This window comes from Tursiops truncatus, chromosome 16 (genome assembly GCF_011762595.2).
Source record: "Tursiops truncatus isolate mTurTru1 chromosome 16, mTurTru1.mat.Y, whole genome shotgun sequence".
NCBI lineage: Eukaryota > Metazoa > Chordata > Mammalia > Artiodactyla > Delphinidae > Tursiops > Tursiops truncatus.
The window spans coordinates 48,245,007-48,265,228 of NC_047049.1; the positions used below are offsets into that span (position 1 = coordinate 48,245,007).

Genomic DNA, 20,222 nt, shown 5'->3' on the forward strand with positions numbered 1-20,222 from the left:
AGGGGCTACTCTCCATTGCGGTATGGGGGCTTCTCATTGCAGTGGCTTCTCTTGTTGCAGAGCACGGATTCTAGGCACATAGGCTTCAGTAGTTGTGGCTCACGGGCTCTAGAGCGCAGGCTCTGTAGTTGTGGTGCACAGGCTTAGTTGGTCCGTGGTATGTGGGATCTTCCCAGGCCAGGGATCTAACCCATGTCCCCTGCATTGGCAGGCGGATTCTTAACCACTGTGCCATGAGAGAGGCTCACCATTGCATTTTATATAAATGACATGTTTCTGTATCTGGCTGCTTTCAGTCAGCATAAAGATTTTGAGATTTAAATAACAGATAAATAAATAAGCAAGCAAGCTACAAGGACATATTTTGCAAGACAAGGAATATAGTCAATATTTTAAATGACTTTCAATGGAGTATAACCTGTAAAGTTTTGAATCACTATGTTTTACACGGGAAACTAGTATATTATAAATCAAGTATACCTCAAAAGAAAACAAAACAACACCCTTGTAACCACCATCCACGCCAAGAAACTGTAATTTTTCTTCCACTCCAGAATACCCTCCTCGTGCCCCTTCCCAGTCCCAACCACCTCCCTACTTCCAAAATTATTCTCTGTCCTGATTTTTATACTCATTACTCTCCTTGAGTTTCTTTATAGTTTTTTGTCACCAAAGTGTGCTCTCTAGACCCTGTAGATGACGCTTACTCATTTTGTTGATGCCTTTTAATTCTCTTTTAGTCTCTAAGTTCCTTCTGCATCCCTTTCTCTTTCTTATACTGTATCCATGGAAGAACCTGAGCCCTTCCCCCTATGGAAGTTTCCAGTATGTATTTTACAGACTGTGTCCTAGGATGCAGTTCAACACATCACTCTGTTCTCTACATTTCCTGCAGATTTTCAAGTGTATTCAGAGGATTGATCAGACTCTGGATCAAGATTTTGGATGAGACCCTAGGTATTGATGTGCTCTTTCATCAAGGGACACATAATGTCAGGGTGTCTGTTTTTTCCTGAGATGTTAGCAGAGATGATGTTCAATGCTCACATCCGTTAATCCACTTGGGGTGAAAAATGATGGTATTCTAATTATATCATGTCTTTCTCATATCAGCTGGATTAATTTTATAAAGACACTTCCCTTCATCGACTATTTGGTCACCCAGTGGAACAGTTTATAGAGGAAAGGCAGGTTAGATGTTTCTTACTTTTCATGTATTTATCCATTATCAAGAGGGTGAATTGCTACCCTGTCATTCTCCAAAAATGATATATTAATTTTTTAAAAACATGGTGAAGTTAAGAATTAAAACATATTTGATGGATTTCAATACACTGCAGTTATATGTGTTTATGTTCAAACTGTCTCATTGGACTTCCCTGGTGGCGCAGTGGTTAAGAATCCACCTGCCAATGCAGGGTCACGGGTTCGAGCCCTGGTCTGGGAAGATCCAACATGCCACGGAGCAACTAAGTCCGTGCACCACAACTACTGAGCCTGCCTCTAGAGCCCACGAGCCACAACTACTGAAGCCTGCGTACCTAGAGCCCATGCTCTGCAACAAGCCACTGCAATGAGAAGCCAGCACACTGCAATGAAGAGCAGCCCCACTCGCTGCAACTAGAGAAAGCCCCCACGCAGCAGCCAAAAGTAAATTTTATATATATATATATATATATATATATAGTGTCTCATCTTTCACCAAGTTGGAACACCTTCAAGCTAACTCTTAAGTCCTTTTGACGTGACCCTAGTAGTCTGAATGCTTCTTGATATCTAGCTTAGCAAGATGTTTCAAGCTCATTTTGTATATTTCCTGCCCAGGACTAGAATCAGTCATTTGTCTAAGAAGCCTGGTTTCTTTTAGTAGGAAATAATATTGAATATTAAATATTGAACGTTAGAATGTTAGGAATCCTCCTTCTTTCTGGTTTGATCATTGTTTCCAGGTCTTTTCAGTGGGAAAAGCTAGGTATTACATATAGGAGAAAATACTCTGATAGTTTATACAGATACATCCAATTCAAACTGAGAGCTTTAAGGTTTTACTTAACCTCTTCTGTGACATCTGTATCTCCTTTCTTCCACACTGGGAAATCTGGTTCTCAAGGACACAAGGAATAACTGAATTAGAATATCTAATTAGTCATTTGTTTCATCTCAACTGATGCACACACAAGTTCAGATTAACAATATCCATAATACCATATAAACACTGATGAAAGAAATTGAAGAAGATAAAACTAAATGGGAAGATATTTTATCCTCATGAATTTGAAGAATTAGGTAAAATGTCCAAGTTACCCAAAGCAATCTACAGGTTTAATGCAATCCTTATCAAAATTCCAATGGCATTTTTCACAGGAATAGAACGAACAATCCTAAAATTTGTGTGGAACCACAAAGGACACCCAACAACCAAAACAAACCTTTTTAAAAAATTAATTGATTAATTAATTATTGGCTGTGTTGGGTCTTCATTGATACCCATGGGCTTTCTCTAGTTGCAGTGAGCAGGAGCTACTTGTTGTTGCAGTGCGCGGGATTCTCATTGCGGTGGCTTCTCTTGCTGCGGGGCACAGCCTCTAGGGCATGCGCAGGCTACAGCAGTCGTGGCGCATGGGCTCTAGAGCACAGGCTCAGTAGTTGTGGCACACGGGCTTAGTTGCTCCACGGCATGTGGGATCTTCCCGAACCAGGGCTCAAACACGTGTCCCCTGCATTGGCAGGCAGATTCTGAACCACTGCACCACCAGGGAAGCCCAGCCAAAGCAATCTTGACTAGGAAGGACAAAGAGGGAGGCACGACACTTCCTAATTTCAAACTATATTACAAAACTATAATCATCAAAACAGTATGGTATTGGCATAAAAACAAACACACTGGTGAATGGAAGAGAACAGAAAGCCCAGAAATAAACCCATACATATGGTCAGTTAATTTACTACAAATGACTAAGAATATACAATGGGGAAGGACAATCTCTTCAGTAAATGATGATGGGGAAACTGGATAGCCATATATAAAAGAATGAAACTGTACCACTATTTTACACCATACACAAAAATTAACTCAAAATGGATTAAAGCCTTGAATGTAAAACCTGAAACTATAAAGCTCCTAGAAAAACACAGGCAGTAAGCTCCTTGACCTGAGTCTTGGTGATGGTTTTTTTTTGGATCTGACTCCAAAAGCAAGGGAAACAAAGGCAAAAATAAACAAGTGGGACGACATCAAACTAAAAAGCTCTGCAAGGCATAGGAAACCATCAACAAAATGAAAAGGTACCCTTTGAATGGGAGAAAATATGTACAAATCATGTAGCTGATAAGCAATTAATATACAAAATATATAAAGAACTCATACACCTCAATAGCAAATAAATGAGCACTCTGATTAAAAAATGGGCAGAAGATCTGAATAAACATTTTTCCAAAGAAGATATACAAGTGGCCAGTAGGTACATGAAAAGACGCCCAACGTCACTAATCATCAGGGAAATGCTAATCAAAACCATAATGAGGGGCTTCCCTGGTGGCGCAGTGGTTGAGAATCTGCCTGCTAATGCAGGGGACACGGGTTCGAGCCCTGGTCTGGGAGGATCCCACATGCCGCAGAGCAGCTAGGCCCGTGAGCCACAACTACTGAGCCTGCGCGTCTGGAGCCTGTGCTCCGCAACAAGAGAGGCCAGGACAGTGAGAGGTCCGCGTACCGCGATGAAGAGTGGCCCCCGCTTGCCACAGCTGGAGAAAGTCCTCGCACAGAAACGAAGACCCAACACAGCAAAAATTAATTAATTAAACCACATTAGAGAATGGCTGAAAACACTTTAAAAAAAAAACTTTAAAAAAAAACCATAATGAGATATCACCTCCACCTAATAGAATGGCTATTATCAAAAAAGACAAGAAATAACAAACGTTGGAGAGGATGTTGAGACAAGGCAACACTTGTGCACTGTTGGTACGAATATAAATTGGTGCAGCCAGTATGGAAAACAGTACGGAGTTTACTCAAAAAATTAAAAATAGAACTACCACAAGACACAGCAATTACACTTCTGGTATTTATCTGAAGAAAAGGAAAACACTAACTTGGAAAAGATATATGCACCCCCACGCTCACTGCAACATTATTTACAACAGCCAAGATATGGAAACAACCTAAGCGTACAATGAGGGATGAAAGGATAAAGAAATTATGGTATAGACAACGGAATATTATTTAGTCAAATGAAAGAATGAAATCTTGCCATATGACAATGTGGAAGAACCCGAGGACGTTATGCTAAGTGAAATAATTCAGGTAGAGAAAGGCAAATACTGCAAGATCTCACTTATACATGCAAAAAGAAATTTCAGGCTCACAGTTACAGAGAACAGATTAGAGTTGCCAGAGGCAGGAAGTGGGTGGGGTGAAATGGGTGGAGGTGAAAAGGTACTAAGTTCCAGTTGTAATAGTAAAAAGTCATGGAGCTGTAAGAAAGAGCATGGCGACCACAGTTATTAATATTATACTGCATATTTGAGAGCTGCTAAGAGAGACCTTAAAAGTTCTCATCACAAGGGAAAAGTTTTTGTACCTAGGCATGGTGACAGATCTAACCTAGACTTATTGTGGTGATTATTTCACAATACAAATGATGAAACATTACGTTGCACATCTGAAAATAACAATGTTATACGTTAACTGTACCTCAAAAAAACCCACTACGATATCCTAGGGAAAATATATCAGAACTAGTTGTGACTTCTGAAAACAGGCACAACTCTTTTTGCATGCTATTTCAATTCTCTCCTCTCCCTTCCCCATTTTTTTTGGTATCATATCCATATTCTCAGAACATAAAGCCATTATGAGATAGGCTGGGACCTGGGTCCCTCTACCTGAGCACTTGCGCTTGCACCTGGAAAACGTCTCCTTGAGCAACAGAACACACACACAAAACCTCTAAGAGACTAAAAAGAGCTGCATGCATGTGCAATTATGAACAGTAGGATACAAAAAGGCCACAAACCAACTGCCACTTCTGAGGTGCCGGGAGCAGAAGCAGGGAACCGTGCGTGATGCCTGCACACACCACCACCAAGCGGGTGGGCAGACCACCTAAGCCAGCCCTCCGGCCTGACCCACCGATCCGCCCCCACCCTTATCCCATTTAAGGACCAGTCTGCCTTCCTCAGAGAGCAAACAAGGGCACCTGTTAATTGTTTTCGCTCACTCGGGCGCAGCATGAGTCCCAGTAATGCCTTGCCTAAATTCCTACTGTGGTGTCTTATCAATTTCTGTTGATTAACGAGTCCAAGGACCCAAATTTGTATCAATTACATACTATAATCTCTTCTTACCCTTCTTTAATCTTAATTTGACAAATAACTATATATTTTCTGCTCACATGAATCCTTACTACAATGTTTCTAATAACCGTGGGTTCTGAATCTGGTTCTTTAGTAGATTCCTCAAGGAGGGCTCTGGAACACTCCACTGGAACACTGGAATAGAGACAGGATCGGTATTACTGATTTTCCCTTTGCTTAAGGCTCCAGTATGGCTCAGCATCAGAATGTGAATGATTCTATCTTTAACTAAAAGATAGGTATTTTGCTCATCAAGGATTTTTGGCATTACATTTTCTTTTTGAAAAAGTTTAGCATTAAAATCTCATTTATTTCATAATAAATCAAGATTATAGCTCATAATCCCTTGATTTAGGAGTTGTTTGGTGTTCCCCAAAATTTTGCACACGAGGCCAGTGCCCTTCCTGTCTCTCCTGGTTCTACCTTTGAGTTGGAGCTTCTCTGTCTTCTGTTTGTAGTTCCCATCCCACTTAATTTTGATTCCACTCCTTACAGTTGATGTCCACTGTGGGGTCCAGTCCCAATGGGGTCCCGGCACCTCAGTGTGAGAATTCAAAGAGTTTCAATGTCTTACCTTAGACCTCTGCCTCACTCGCTGGTGAAGGGAACCAAGTCCCTCCCTGGCTGGCTCAGCCGCACGTCCGGGACTGGCTCCTGCACCGCACAACCTCTAGGCTCTGCTGTGGAGCCTCACTGGGTCCCTGCACTGCGCATGCGGAGGCCCTCCTGGGAAGGGGGAGGCGCAGGCTCACTCTGCTCCTGTACTGAGCATGCGCCGGGCCCTCAGGCGTCCAGCTGCACTGTTGCTTCCTTCGACTTTCCCGGCGCTGGTGGTGACGTTGCGCAGGTCTCCTGGCTGTTGTCCACCCACTTGTATTTTGTGGTAACAGGGGGATACCTTGTCAGCTACTCTTGTTGTGAATATTGCCCATGGCTTTTGGTTTTAATATCTGATTGCTCTGTCTGCGTTTACATGGAGATTCTGGAAGATAAGACTATGCTTCCATGAATACTGCCATCTTCCCAGAATTCTGAAATTTATTTTGTTTTAAAAAGGATACTTTAAAAAAAAATGGGGAACCAGAATTATTTTTATGTACAGAAAGCATTTTTAAAATACATTAAAAACAACAACAACAACAACAAGAGACTACTGTTTGTTCAAGGCCTAGGTATGTCCTCATTGCTAACAAGGAGGATTGTAACTGCTAGGGATGTGACAGCTCCTGGTCCAGGCAAGGTGCAGACCAGGCAATCCGAACACCCTTGTGCCACAAACACCCAGACATGTGATGACCTGGCCAAGATCAGAAGAGAGAATGGGAAAGGTCCTGGGAGTGAGGAGGGAAGCGAAAACCAGGTGCAAGTTTGTGATGCAGTGTTTCCAGCTGCCAGGATGGGGGTCCTACTATTGGTCCAGGCAATCACGTGAGTGACTGAGGTTTACTGCCTTCTGATGTGAGAGGAGGCAGGGATCAGGGATGGAGACACACACACAGACACACACACACAGACACACACACACACAGACAGACACACACACACACACACACACACACACACACACACACACACAGCCAGGTCTGTTGGTGGACTGCCCCTAATAGAAGGTTGACTAGAAAACATTCAACTCATTGAGGAAGCTTTGCTGCCTGGGCTGTGGGTGAGGAAGAAAGAGAATCCCCTGCGGGGATATTACTAGGCCTGTGTCATGGCCTGAATATTTATGTCCCTCATATTCATATGTTGACATCTTAACCCCTAAGGTGACAATACTAAGGTGAAGGTATTAGGCGGTAGGGCATATGGGAGGTGATTAGGTTAGAAGGCAGAGCCCTCATGAATGGGATGAATGCTCTTGTAAAAGAGGCCTGAGAGAGCCCCCTTGCTTGTCCTGACATGTGAGGACACAGCAAAAATATGGCCACCTGTGAACCAGAAAGTGGGCCCTCACCAGACGGGGAATCTGCCGGCACCTTGATCTTGGACTTCCCAGCATCTAAAACTGTGAGAAATAAGCTTCTGTGTTGATATGCCACCCAGTCTATGGTATTTGTTACAGCGTCCAAACGGAGTAAGATGGCCTGCGATTCTTGCAGCCAGTGTCGGATTATAAGTGCTGTGGATAGAAGGAAACAGAGGAAGGCGGTGGAGGCGAGGATTGGGGGATGTTTTGTTTCAACTGGGGTGATAAGGGAAGCCTTTCTGTGGGGAAGAAGAGGAAGGAAATGATATTTAAGAAGAATTCTATATGTTCGTCTCCAGAGGGCCTGAAAATGCGTTGGAGAAAACGCAGTATCCTTTTCTGATTAAAAACCAAAGTAACACTTAACAAAAATGGCCATAGGCAGAAATGTCCTGAACATGACAAAAAAAACCATATACATACGTTAAAACCCCCAAGCAGCAAGGATCCATTATCACCAAAACATGCCCTGATCTCACCATGAACAAGAGGCAGCAGACACTACAAATGGGACGATTAGAACCCCCAAACCATGAAATAGAATAACTTGATTAAACAATTACAGAAATTTCTGTAAATTGGTTAAAGGCCTAAAAAATCGTATTGGAACCATAAGTAAGATACTATGAAAACATAACAGGAAAATTAGAAAAACAAGATAAAAAAATTTCTAAAACTTAAAACACAGTGCCATGGAAATTAGAGCTCTACTGGGTGGATTAGACAGCAGATTAACGAGGGTTGAAGAGAGAACCAGTGACCCAGAATGTTACAGGAGATAAAGTGATGGGAAAAAAAAAGAGGGCAAGTACAATGAGGCACATATATAGAGAGTCTAATGTACATGGAATTTTAGGATGAGAAATGGAACGAGTGGTGAAGAGACAGGATGTGAAGTTTTTAGAATTTTGGTAAGCATGGATCTACAGATTCCAGTCCCGAGGAGGAAAAATAAAAATAAACTCGAACCTTGCCCTACCGTAATGGACTGTAGAATATTAAAGACAATTGAAGAGATTATCAAAGAGGAGGGAAGGCAGTGAGACCAAACAACAGACCAGTCAGCAGTCACAATTAAGGGCAAACACAAGGGAACGACATCTTCAGAGGCCAAGGGAAATGTCACAGAAACATCTGTATAGATTTCATTCTAAACTACCACTCAAGAATAAAGTGAAATAAGAACGTTTTCAGATAAAAAAAGACTAAGAGAGTTTGCCTCTCTCAGGCTCTCACTGAGAGTGAGGAAGGATGTACTTAAGGAAGAAGTGAGTGAAATCCAGAAGGAAGGGGTGGAGGTGAGAGACACGGAGGCAGGAGCTGGGTGAGTGCAGGTCTAAGTCAGACAGTCATCGAGTGTGTGAAACAACAGTCAGGCATTAGTAATAACAATCATCAGGACCAATTAGAGTCATAAACCTCTGTGGTTCAGTGTTGTGTCCTAGCTATCGCCTGCCGCCCTTCCAGGGTTCAGGAAGCCTGAGCTGAGGCTGGCAACGCACACATGCGTATTGACATAATAATAATTTATATCTATTCATGTAATAAGAACAAGTGCATTTATTCCTGGAATGCAAGAATGCTTCAACCTAGGAAATGCATTGGTGTAATGAACCACATTAATGGAAAGAAGGGACAAACACAGGATCGCCTCAATTAATGCAGAAAAAGCAGTTGAAAAAAATTCAACACACTTTCATGATAAAAAACACTCAACAGGACTTCCCTGGTGGCGCAGTGGTTGAGAATCCGCCTGCCAATGCAGGGGACATGGGTTCGAGCCCTGGTCTGGGAAGATTCCACATGCCATGGAGCAACAAAGCCTGTGCACCACAACTGCTGAGCCTGCGCTCTAGAGCCTGCAAGCCACAACTACTGAGCTCACGTGCCACAACTACTGAAGCCGCATACCTCGAGCCTGTGCTCTGCAACAAAGAGAAGCCACTGCAATGAGAAGCCCACGCACCACAATGAAGAGTAGCCCCCACTCATCGCAACTAAAGCCCACAAACAGCAATGAAGACCCAACGCAGCCAAAAATAAATAAATAAATATAAATTTAAAAAAACCAACCACTCAACACACTAGGTTTGAAGGTAATTACCATGACGTAATTAATGCCACATATGTAATACCCACAGCCAACATCGTCGTTAATGGTGAAATTCTGAAAACTTTTCCTTTGACGTCAGGAAGCATGTAAGCATGCTGGGTTTTACCACTTCTAAGCAACATAAAAGTGGTAGTTTTTGCCAGAGCAGTTTGGAAAGACAGGTCAATAAGTACATGAATCAATGCATAGATCACTTACATTCAAATCTGAAAAGAGGTACTAGCATTATCTCTGTTCACACACGACATGATCTCATATTTAGAAATCCTAAGGATGCCACAAAAATAATGTTATAAAAGATAAATTCAGCAAAGTAACAGGATACAAAATCAACACTGAATATCATCTACATTTCTATACACAAATATGATCAATTTGAAAAGGAAATTAAGAAAACGATTCCAGTTATAATTGTGCCAGAAAAAATAAATTACTTAGTAATTAACTTAACCAAGGAGGTGAAGAATTACACAACTTAACCAAGGAGGTGAAGAGTTACACGATGAAACTTGCCAAACTTTTGGAAAGAGCGTAAATGACACAAATCCCATTTTCATGGATTAGACAATTTACTGCTAAGATCTCAATATTACCCACTGCAATTTAAAATTCCATACAATCCCTTCAAAACCCAACCCTAAATCAAAAAGCCCATCCTAAAATACTTTACATCTAATAGATCCCCAAAGAGTCCAACAATTTTGAGCAAGAAAAACAATGTGGGAGGATGCACGCTCCCTGATTTCAAAACTTACTACAAAGCTACAATAATCAAAATGGTTTGGTACTTGGCATAAAGATAGAACTATCAAATCAATGGAACAGACTTCAGAGCCCAGAAACAAGCCCTAATGTATATGGTCAAATAACTTTTGACAAGAGTGACAGATCATTTTAATGGGGGAAAGACAGATTTTTCCACAAAATGTGCTGGGAGAACACGACATCCATGTGCAGAGGAATGAGGCTGGACCCCTGCAAACACCATTTATAAAAGTTAACTCATAATAAAGGCGAGACCTGAAAACACATAACCTATGTCTCTCCCACAATTATTATAAACACTGTTCATTATACTGGCCCTGATGCTCCTTCGGGATATACAGGATTTTAACAAAGTTCCCTGGGAGGAAAGCAGACTCAGTGCTTTGGGGTTAGGAGACAATGTGGATCTGACCTTAGCTATGCTGAGCAGGAGATCTCCCGCTTTGACCAACTCCCACTGAGACCTACTCCCCACTTTCACATTGTCTCCTAGGGCACCAGGGACATTCTCACTCTCTTATTAGCAGACCACTTGCCACCCAAAGATTCATATCACAAAGAAGAGGCAATATGATTGAAAACTCTAAGTTACATAGATTGTCAAAAGGTGTTTTACACATATAGATGTTTATGATGGTTGGAGGGAGAAAGAAGGGGACAGGTGGATAGAGATGGGGGGTTGGTCAGATAATTTTAAATGCTTATAATGTGTCACAAGGGACAACTTCCAGTCAGTGGCCCTCATATTTATTACTTGTAGTGGATTGTCACTAGTTTCCAAATGAGATTGGAGAAGAGGCAAGTAAATTAATTAAGAAATCCTCCAAGTTTAGAAAACATGTTCTGGCAACCTAAATGTCCATCAACAGATGAATGGATAAAGAAGATGTGGCACATATACACAATGGGATATTACTCAGCCATAAAAACGAATGAAATTGAGTTATTTGTAGTGAGGTGGACGGACCTAGAATCTGTCATACAGAGTGAAGTAAGTCAGAAAGAGAAAAACAAATACCGTATGCTAACGCATATATATGGAATTTTAAAAAGCGGTACTGATGAACCTAGTGGCAGGGCAGGAATTAAAGACACAGACGTAGAGAAAGGACTTGAGGGCACAGGGCGGGAAGGGGAAGCTGGGATGAAGTGAGAGAGTAGCATTGACATATATACACTACCAAATGTAAGATGGATGGCTAGTGGGAAGCAGCTGCATAGCACAGGGAGATTAGCTTGATGCTTTGTGACCACCTAGAGGGGTGGGATATGGAGGGTGGGAGGGAGACGCAAGAGGGAGGGGATATGGGGATATATGTATACTTATAGCTGATTCACTTTGTTGTACAGCAGAAACTAACACAACATTGTAGAGCATTTACACTCCAATAAACATGTGGGGGGAAAAAATAAAACATGCTCTGATGAAGGCTAACTTGGAAAGGATCACTTTTGAACGGGAGCAGTGTGTTTGTCATAAGCAGCTACACACCGCCCTCTGGTGGCCTCATGAGATATGGCATGAGTAATTCAGGGCTCCACGGTTTTGTCAGCAAAAGCAGCCAACTCTCAAACTTACATACTTTCACCATCTTGCCATTAGAGCAAACCAAATTCTGTACGATTCAATGTTTTGGGGGAGCCTTCCAGTGAAAGTCATTGTCTTGACTATGACACAATAGGCCACTTCCCAGGTGCAGTATTTCAGAGAGTGTTGACTGAGCCCCTGCATCAGGCCCAGGGTCCACAGCAGAGAATAGAGAGGAGGTCGCTGCCTCATGGGACCTGCAGGGAGAAGGTGGGAACGTGCTGGCCTTCACTTGTCTGCAGCCCAGCGCTGCGTGTCTGGTGAGGAGAAATTAGTCTATCCAACCAAAGACGTTTATGGCGCTTTTCTGTTTATATTAACAATAAAACGTTTTAAAAAACTGGAAACTGTCACTCAACATATTTGTATAATTTCATCCAAATTTACACAGAGTTAAAAAAATGGGATTACCTCATATTACCGGTCACTTTTTCCTTAATATGAGTAAGTGTTCTTCTCATTTAAAGTTTTAGAATTTATGAATTTAATGGCTACATGATATTCCTTATGATACCTTGTATTTAAAGGACCTGCATCTATAGCTCCCGGTATCTTGTTCTTCTCTGCAAGTGGAGTCCAAATTCTATCATCTCCAGGCAGCTTCCAAATCTAGAATCATTCCCTGAACTTCCAGAGAACATTCTCTTTATCCTTGTCTCCTAGGATGGCAGGCCTTCATTCCATGTCATCTCTCCTGTGGATTCAGAGCTTCTCCCAGAGCAAGATGTTGCTCAATCAACTCTCAGTCTGCTCTCCACACAGTGATTGGCGTAGGGCTAATACTCAATAAAGATTTGAAAACACAAGAGATCCAAATGAGTTGCTCACTATTGCTGAAGTCATCCTAAAATTAGAAATAAATCTCGGAAAAGAATAGGGGTTATCTTGAGGCAAAAGACTGGTTTATTGTTGGCAAGGTTTGCAATCTGGGGATACGGAGCTTTTGCCTGTAACTGAAAGTAGGTTCCCCGGGGCGTGAATGGAGTGAAGCATTTTTAAAGGCAAAATCGGCAGAACGCACAGTTGGGAGACTTGTAAGGGGATTGGATGGCCCTTTGCAGCGCGACCACAAGTCCTCGCAGCTGGACCACAGTTTGCGATGACTGGCTGTCACTGGAGCTTCACCTTTGGCGCTTTTCCAGGTGGGACCCTTAGCAGAATCAGAAGTCCTTTAGAGCTTCTGTTTGTGGTTTTCTAAGAACTCAGAGCATGTTACTGAAACCCAGGTCTGTCATGACTGCCTGGCTCTATTTTATTTTGGGTCCCTGTTAGCCACACCAGGTCCATTTTCTATGTTCTTTCCTTAGGGGATTTCTCTCATTTTTAATCTCCCTAAAGAGATATTATTTTACTGTAGCAGTGACAACATTAATCGCCCATGAAAATCCATTCCCCTCCTTGGGGTGCACAACTGGAAGACTTTCCAGCCTCTTGTGTGGCCACAGGACCATGTCCTTGCCAATGGAGCAGGAGAGGAACTGATGTGTGTCCTTCCAGACCTGGCCCATTATCACCTCCCACATGCATTTCTCCACGTTCCTGCCCCTTCTGCTGATGGATACAGATGAGGATGAGGTCCTAGGGATGGAGGAGGCCCAGGATGGGAGACTCTGGGCTCCTGATTGACCACATGAAGGAGTGCAGTCTCCCCAAAGTGAACACCCACCCAGCACTGTGATATGGGAAATATAGAGGGATACGCTGCTGAAATTTAGGGAGTCGTTTGGTGATTCACCGTAAACTAAACTCCTGAATGTATATTTGAAGAAAACACAAATTTGAAAAGCTACATGGCCCCAATGTTCACAGCTGCATTATTTACAATAGGCAAGATAAGATGCAATCTGTGTCCAGCAACAGATGAATGGATTAAATAGATATATTTCTATATAAAAGGGGATACTACTCAGCCACAATGAAGAATGAAATTCTGCCATTTGCAACAACATGGATGGACCTGATGGACACTATGCTTAGGGAAAGAAGTCAGACAGAAAAAGACAAACACTGTATGTTATCATTTATATGTGGAATCTAAAAAATAAATGAATGTATATAACAAAACAGAAACAGACTCACAGATATAGAGAATAAACTGCTTGTTTTTAGTGGAGAGAGGGAAGTGGCGGACAGGATGCAGTAAAGGATTAAGAGACAGAAACTACTATGTATAAAATAAATAAGCTACGTGTTGTTAGGAATTTTACATGTTTTAAACTTATGTAAGGCCCTTGTACTGTCATGGGGGTTTTTATGGAGGCTGGGGCTAGGGTAAAGCTACCTTTGTCGAATAAAATAATTGCAACCCTTCCAACAGCTGCAGGGAATCAGCTTTCAGTCCATCTCTAGGTGAATGTGTGACTAACTTTTAAAATTCTTTTAAGAAAGTGGTCTGTTGGGAGTTTCTGTTCTTTCTAGATGGAACTTTGGTTACTTTTGTTTTCCAGAAAATTATGTATACAGCCTAACATGTCAAGTATACAGGCATGAAGTTGTTCATGATCTCTTTTAGAATTTTTTTTGTGCACGATTCCTTGTCTTTTTCATAAGAAGCTAATTTCTTATTGACCTGACAGAGTTCATTTATTTCCAAATAGAAGAACAATTCTTTTCCAAAAACCAGCCTTAAGTCGTATCCATTAAGCACAGCATTTGCTTTCCAACTGGCTGTTTTACATTATCCACATCAAATTCCTCCTCCATTTCCAATGTTTAAAATTTTGCTTTCAGTTCCTAGGGTGAAGGCATCTTTGTGTAATTTCAATATTGCTATATAAAGAAAAAAGTTCAAGTTTTTACTGAAAAAAATGAAGCACAGCTGCCACAGAGGAAAAAAAGGCACCAGAAATGAGGTTATAGTAAGTGATAAATGGAAGAATATATTTTCAACATAGATAAGAGAAAAAGAGTTAAAATCAATAGCATACAGAGAATACCACAAATTAAGAAAAAGAACAGAAAAACTGACCAAGTGCATGACAGAAAACTCACATCTGAGGAACTGCGATGCTCAGCGAATCGCAAAAGACATCCCTGACCTTACTGAGTCATAACAAAGAGAGCACTTTTAGTGAGTTCCAATCCCACCACTACTTTCACATAAATATTAAAAAATGGTAGCGTGCTTAACCTAGCATTAAATGCATCTCTTTCGCTACAGACACCAGCAAATACCCTTCAAGATGACATGCTAAGCACAGGTGTTCGTGTTTCTTTTATAGGAGACAGGATCTTGATTGGATAATTGCAATCACACGGATTCTCATGGAGGTGCCCTTTCACCCATCAGCATGGCTTTCTCCCAATTAATCCAATGATACAAGATGCTGGGGGCTGAGAGAGCTCCTTCAGGGAGACACTGGTGACAAACCTTGTTATGCGGTAGATAACCATCAGGTACTTGTGTGAAACTAGGAAAATCACCAACTCGTGTTGCCCTGGCTTGCTGTTGGTGGCAGCTTCATCTGGCTTCACCTGATGATGGTTTGGTCAAGATGAGGGAAACCTCCTTCTCAGCTACCACCCACTTCATACCAGTGCTTCCCCACTTCCCTGAGCACGAGAATTCCCGGGACCCTTAGCAAAAGCATAAATCACCTGGTGCTTCACGGAGGACTCAGAAGTAGCACCAGGAGCTTCTTACTATCAACATAACCGGGAAACACTGCTCATAATCATTGGCTCCGTGCCGCTTTATTCACAGCTTCATGGATGTACAGATGAGGTACAAAAAACTGCACACATTTAAAGTGTACAGTTCAGTGAGCTTTGACATATATACCCAGAAAAGCATCAGCCTAATTAAGGTAAAAAACATACCCATCACCCCAAAAGTTTCCTCATGCCCCTTTGTAATCCACACCTCCCTCCCTCCCATCCCCAGGCAACCACGAATCTGCTTTGTTTCCACTAAAGATAACATTGCATTTTATATAAATGACATCTTTCTGTATCTGGCTGCTTTCAGTCAGCATAAAGATTTTGAGATTTAAATAACAGATAAATAAGTAAGCAAGCAAGCTACAAGGACATATTTTGCAAGACAGGGAATACAGCCAGCATTTTAAATGACTTTAAATGGAGTATAATCTGTAAAGTTTTAAATCACTATGTTTGACACGGGAAACTAGTATATTATAAATCAACTATACCTCAAAAAACCAAACCAAACCAAAAAACCAACCCTTGTAACCACCATCCACGCCAAGAAACTGTAATTTTTCTTCCACTCCAGAATACCCTCCCCGTGCCCCTTCCCAATCTCAACCACCTGCCTACTTCCAAAACTATTCTCTGTCCTGATTTTTATACTCATTACTCTCCTTGAGTTTCTTTATAGGTTTTATCACCAAAGTGTGCTCTCTAGACCCTGTAGATGACGCTTGCTCATTTTGTTGATGTCTTTAAAATCTCTTTTAGTCTCTAAGTTCCTTCTGCATCCCTTTCTCTTTCTTATACTGTATCCATGGAAGAACCTGAGCCCTTCCCCCATGGAAGTTTCCAGTATGTACTTTACAGACTGTGTCCTAGGATGCAGTTCAACACATCACTCTGTTCTCTACATTTCCTGCAGATTTTCAAGTGTATTCAGAAGATTGATCAGACTCAGGATCAAGATTTTGGATGAGAAGCTAGGTGTTGATGTGCTCTTTCATCAAGGTACACATAATGTCAGGGTGTCTGTTTTTCTCTGAGATGTTAGCAGAGATGATGTTCAATGCTCACATCCATTAATCCACTTGGCGTGAAAAATGACGGTATTCTAATTACATCATCTTTCTCATTTATCAGCTGGATTAATTTTATAAAGACACACTTCCCTTCATCGACTATCTGGTCACCCAGTGAAACAGTTCATAGGCGAAAGGCAGTTTGATGCCTCTCTCTTTTCATGTATTTATCCATTATCAAGCGGATGAATTGCTACCCTGTCATCCTAGACTTATTGTGGTGATTATTTCACAATATATACAAATGCTGAATCCTTAGGTTGTACATCTGAAGCTAGCAATGTTATACATCAACTATACCTCAAAAAAAAAGAACCCTATGATATCCTAGGAAAATATGAGAACCAGTTGTGACTTCTGAAAACAGGCAAAACTTCTTTTTTTGAGTGATATTTCAATTCTCTCCTCTCCCTTCCCCATTTTGTGTTTGTACCATATCCACATTCTCAGAACATAAAGCCATTATGAGATAGGCTGGGACCTGGGTCCCTCTACCTGAGCACTTGCACTTGCACCTGGACAAACGTCTCCTTGAGCAACAGAACACACACAAAAAAACCGCTAAGAGACTATAAAAAGAGCTGCATGCATGTGCAATTATGAACAGTAGGATACAAAAAGGCCACAAACCAACTGCCACTTCTGAGGTGCCGGGAGCAGAAGCAGGGAACCGTGCATGATGCCTGCACACAACACCACCAAGTGGGTGGGCAGACCACCTAAGCCAGCCCTCCGGCCTGACCCACCGATCCGCGCCCACCGTTATCCCATTTAAGGGACCAGCCTGCCTTACTCAGGGAGCAAACAAGGGCACCTGTTACTTGTTTTCGCTCCCTCAGCACAAGTCCCAATAAACCTGTGCCTCAATTCCTCCTGTGGGCGTCTTATCCATTTCTATTGATTAAAGAGGCCAAGGACCCAAGACCGTATCAATTACATAGCACAATCTCTTTTGAATCCTCATTTAATCTTAATTCTACAAATAACTATCTATTTACTGCACACGCTAATCCTTACCTCAATGTCTCTTTAGCTGTTTTCATTTCTGAAGCTGCTTCTTTCGTAGATTCCTCAAGGAGGGCTCTGGAACACGCTACCGAAACCGTGTAATAAAGACAGGATCAGTAATACTGATTTTTCCTTTTGCCTCAAGGCTCCAGGATGGTTCAGTGTGAGACCGTTACTAACTCTATCTTTATTTAAGATTTGATATTTTGCTCATCAAGGATTTTTGGCATTAAATTTGCTTTTCGATGTACAAACTTTTTTTTTTTTTTTTTTGCGGCTCGCGGGCCTCTCACTGTTGTGGCCTCTCCCGTTGCGGAGCACAGGCTCCAGACGCGCAAGCCCAGCGGCCACGGCTCACGGGCCCAGCCGCTCCGCGGCATGTGGGATCTTCCCGGACAGGGGCACGAACCCGTGTCCCCTGCATCGGCAGGCAGACTGTCAACCACTGCGCCACCACGGAAGCCCCTAAATTTGCTTTTTGAAAAATTATTGCATTAAAATCTCATTTATCTTGATTTCTGAGTTGTTTGGTGCCCCTGAAATTTTGTGCCAAAGGCCAGTGCCCTTCCTGCCTCTCCTGGTTCTAGCCCTGAGTTGGAGCTTCTCTGTCTTCCGTTTTTAGGTTCCCATCCCACTTAATTTTGATTCCAGTTGATGTCCACTGTGGGGTCCAGTCCCAATGGGGTCCCGGCACCTCAGTGTGAGAATTCAAAGAGTTTCATGACTTACCTTAGACCTCTGCCTCACTCGCTGGTGAAGGGAACCAAGTCCCTCCCTGGCTGGCTCAGCCGCACGTCCGGGACTGGCTCCTGCACCGCACAACCTCTAGGCTCTGCTGTGGAGCCTCACTGGGTCCCTGCACTGCGCATGCGGAGGCCCTCCTGGGAAGGGGGAGGCGCAGGCTCACTCTGCTCCTGTACTGAGCATGCGCCGGGCCCTCAGGCGTCCAGCTGCACTGTTGCTTCCTTCGACTTTCCCGGCGCTGGTGGTGACGTTGCGCAGGTCTCCTGGCTGTTGTCCACCCACTTGTATTTTGTGGTAACAGGGGGATACCTTGTCAGCTACTCTTGTTGTGACTATTGCCCATGGCTTTTGGTTTTAATATCTGATTGCTCTGTCTGCGTTTACGTGGAGATTCTGGAAGATAAGACTATGCTTCCATGAATACTGCCATCTTTCCAGAATTCTGAAATTTATTTTGTTTTAAAAAGGATACTTTAAAAAAAAAGGGGAACCAGAATTATTTTTTATGTACAGAAAACATTTTTAAAATACATTAAAAACAACAACAAGAGACTACTGTTTGTTCAAGGCCTAGGTATGTCCGCATTGCTAACAAGGAGGATTGTAACTGCTAGGGATGTGACAGCTCCTGGTCCAGGCAAGGTGTAGACCAGGCAATCCAAACACCCTTGTGCCACAAACACCCAGACATGTGATGACCTGGCCAAGATCAGAAGAGAGAATGGGAAAGGTCCTGGGAGTGAGGAGGGAAGCGAAAACCAGGTGCAAGTTTGTGATGCAGTGTTTCCAGCTGCCAGGGTGGGGGTCCTGCTATTGGTCCAGGCAATCACGTGAGTGACTGAGGTTTACTGCCTTCTGATGTGAGAGGAGGCAGGGATCAGGGATGGAGACACACACACAGACACACACACACAGACACACACACACAGACACAGAGACACACATACACACACACACAGCCAGGTCTGTTGCTGGACTGCCCCTAATAGAAGGTTGACTAGAAAACATTCAACTCATTGAGGAAACTTTGCTGCCTGGGCTGTGGGTGAGGAAGAAAGAGAATCCCCTGCGGGGATATTACTAGGCCTGTGTCATGGCCTGAATATTTATGTCCCTCATATTCATATGTTGACATCTTAACCCCTAAGGTGACAATACTAAGGTGAAGGTATTAGGCGGTAGGGCATATGGGAGGTGATTAGGTTAGAAGGCAGAGCCCTCATGAATGGGATGAATGCTCTTGTAAAAGAGGCCTGAGAGAGCCCCCTTGCTTGTCCTGACATGTGAGGACACAGAGAAAATATGGCCACCTGTGAACCAGAAAGTGGGCCCTCACCAGACGGGGAATCTGCCGGCACCTTGATCTGGACTTCCCAGCATCTAAAACTGTGAGAAATAAGCTTCTGTGTTGATATGCCACCCAGTCTATGGTATTTGTTACAGCGTCCAAACGGAGTAAGATGGCCTGCGATTCTTGCAGCCAGTGTCGGATTATAAGTGCTGTGGAGAGAAGTAAACAGAGGAAGGGGGTGGAGGCGAGGATTGGGGGACGTTTTGCTTCAACTGTGGGAAGAAGAGGAAGGAAATGATATTTAAGAAGAATTCTATATGTTCGTCTCCAGAGGGCCTGAAAATGCGTTGGAGAAAGCGCAGTATCCTTTTCTGATTAAAAACCAAAATAACGGGCTTCCCTGGTGTCGCAGTGGTTGAGAGTCCGCCTGCCGATGCACGGGACACGGGTTCGTGCCCCTGTCTGGGAAGATCCCACATGCCGCGGAGCGTCTGGGCCTGTGAGCCATGGCCGCTGGGCCTGCGCGTCTGGAGCCTGTGCTCCGCAATGGGAGAGGCCACGGCAGTGAGAGGCCCACGTACTGCAAAACAAACAAACAAACAAACAAAAAAACCCAAACTAACAACAAAAATAGCCATAGGTAGAAATGTCCTGAACAT

At 42.8% G+C, this 20,222-nt stretch overlaps 1 long non-coding RNA gene across 1 annotated transcript; it reads left to right on the forward strand.

Annotated features, from left to right (window-relative positions):
* Positions 1–11,965: 11,965 nt before the first annotated feature.
* On the forward strand, positions 11,966–17,020 carry LOC141276656 (uncharacterized). Its single transcript, XR_012326546.1, has 3 exons — positions 11,966–12,050; positions 16,364–16,449; positions 16,971–17,020. It is a non-coding gene; the product is annotated as an uncharacterized lncRNA (long non-coding RNA).
* The last annotated feature ends 3,202 nt before the right edge of the window (positions 17,021–20,222 follow it).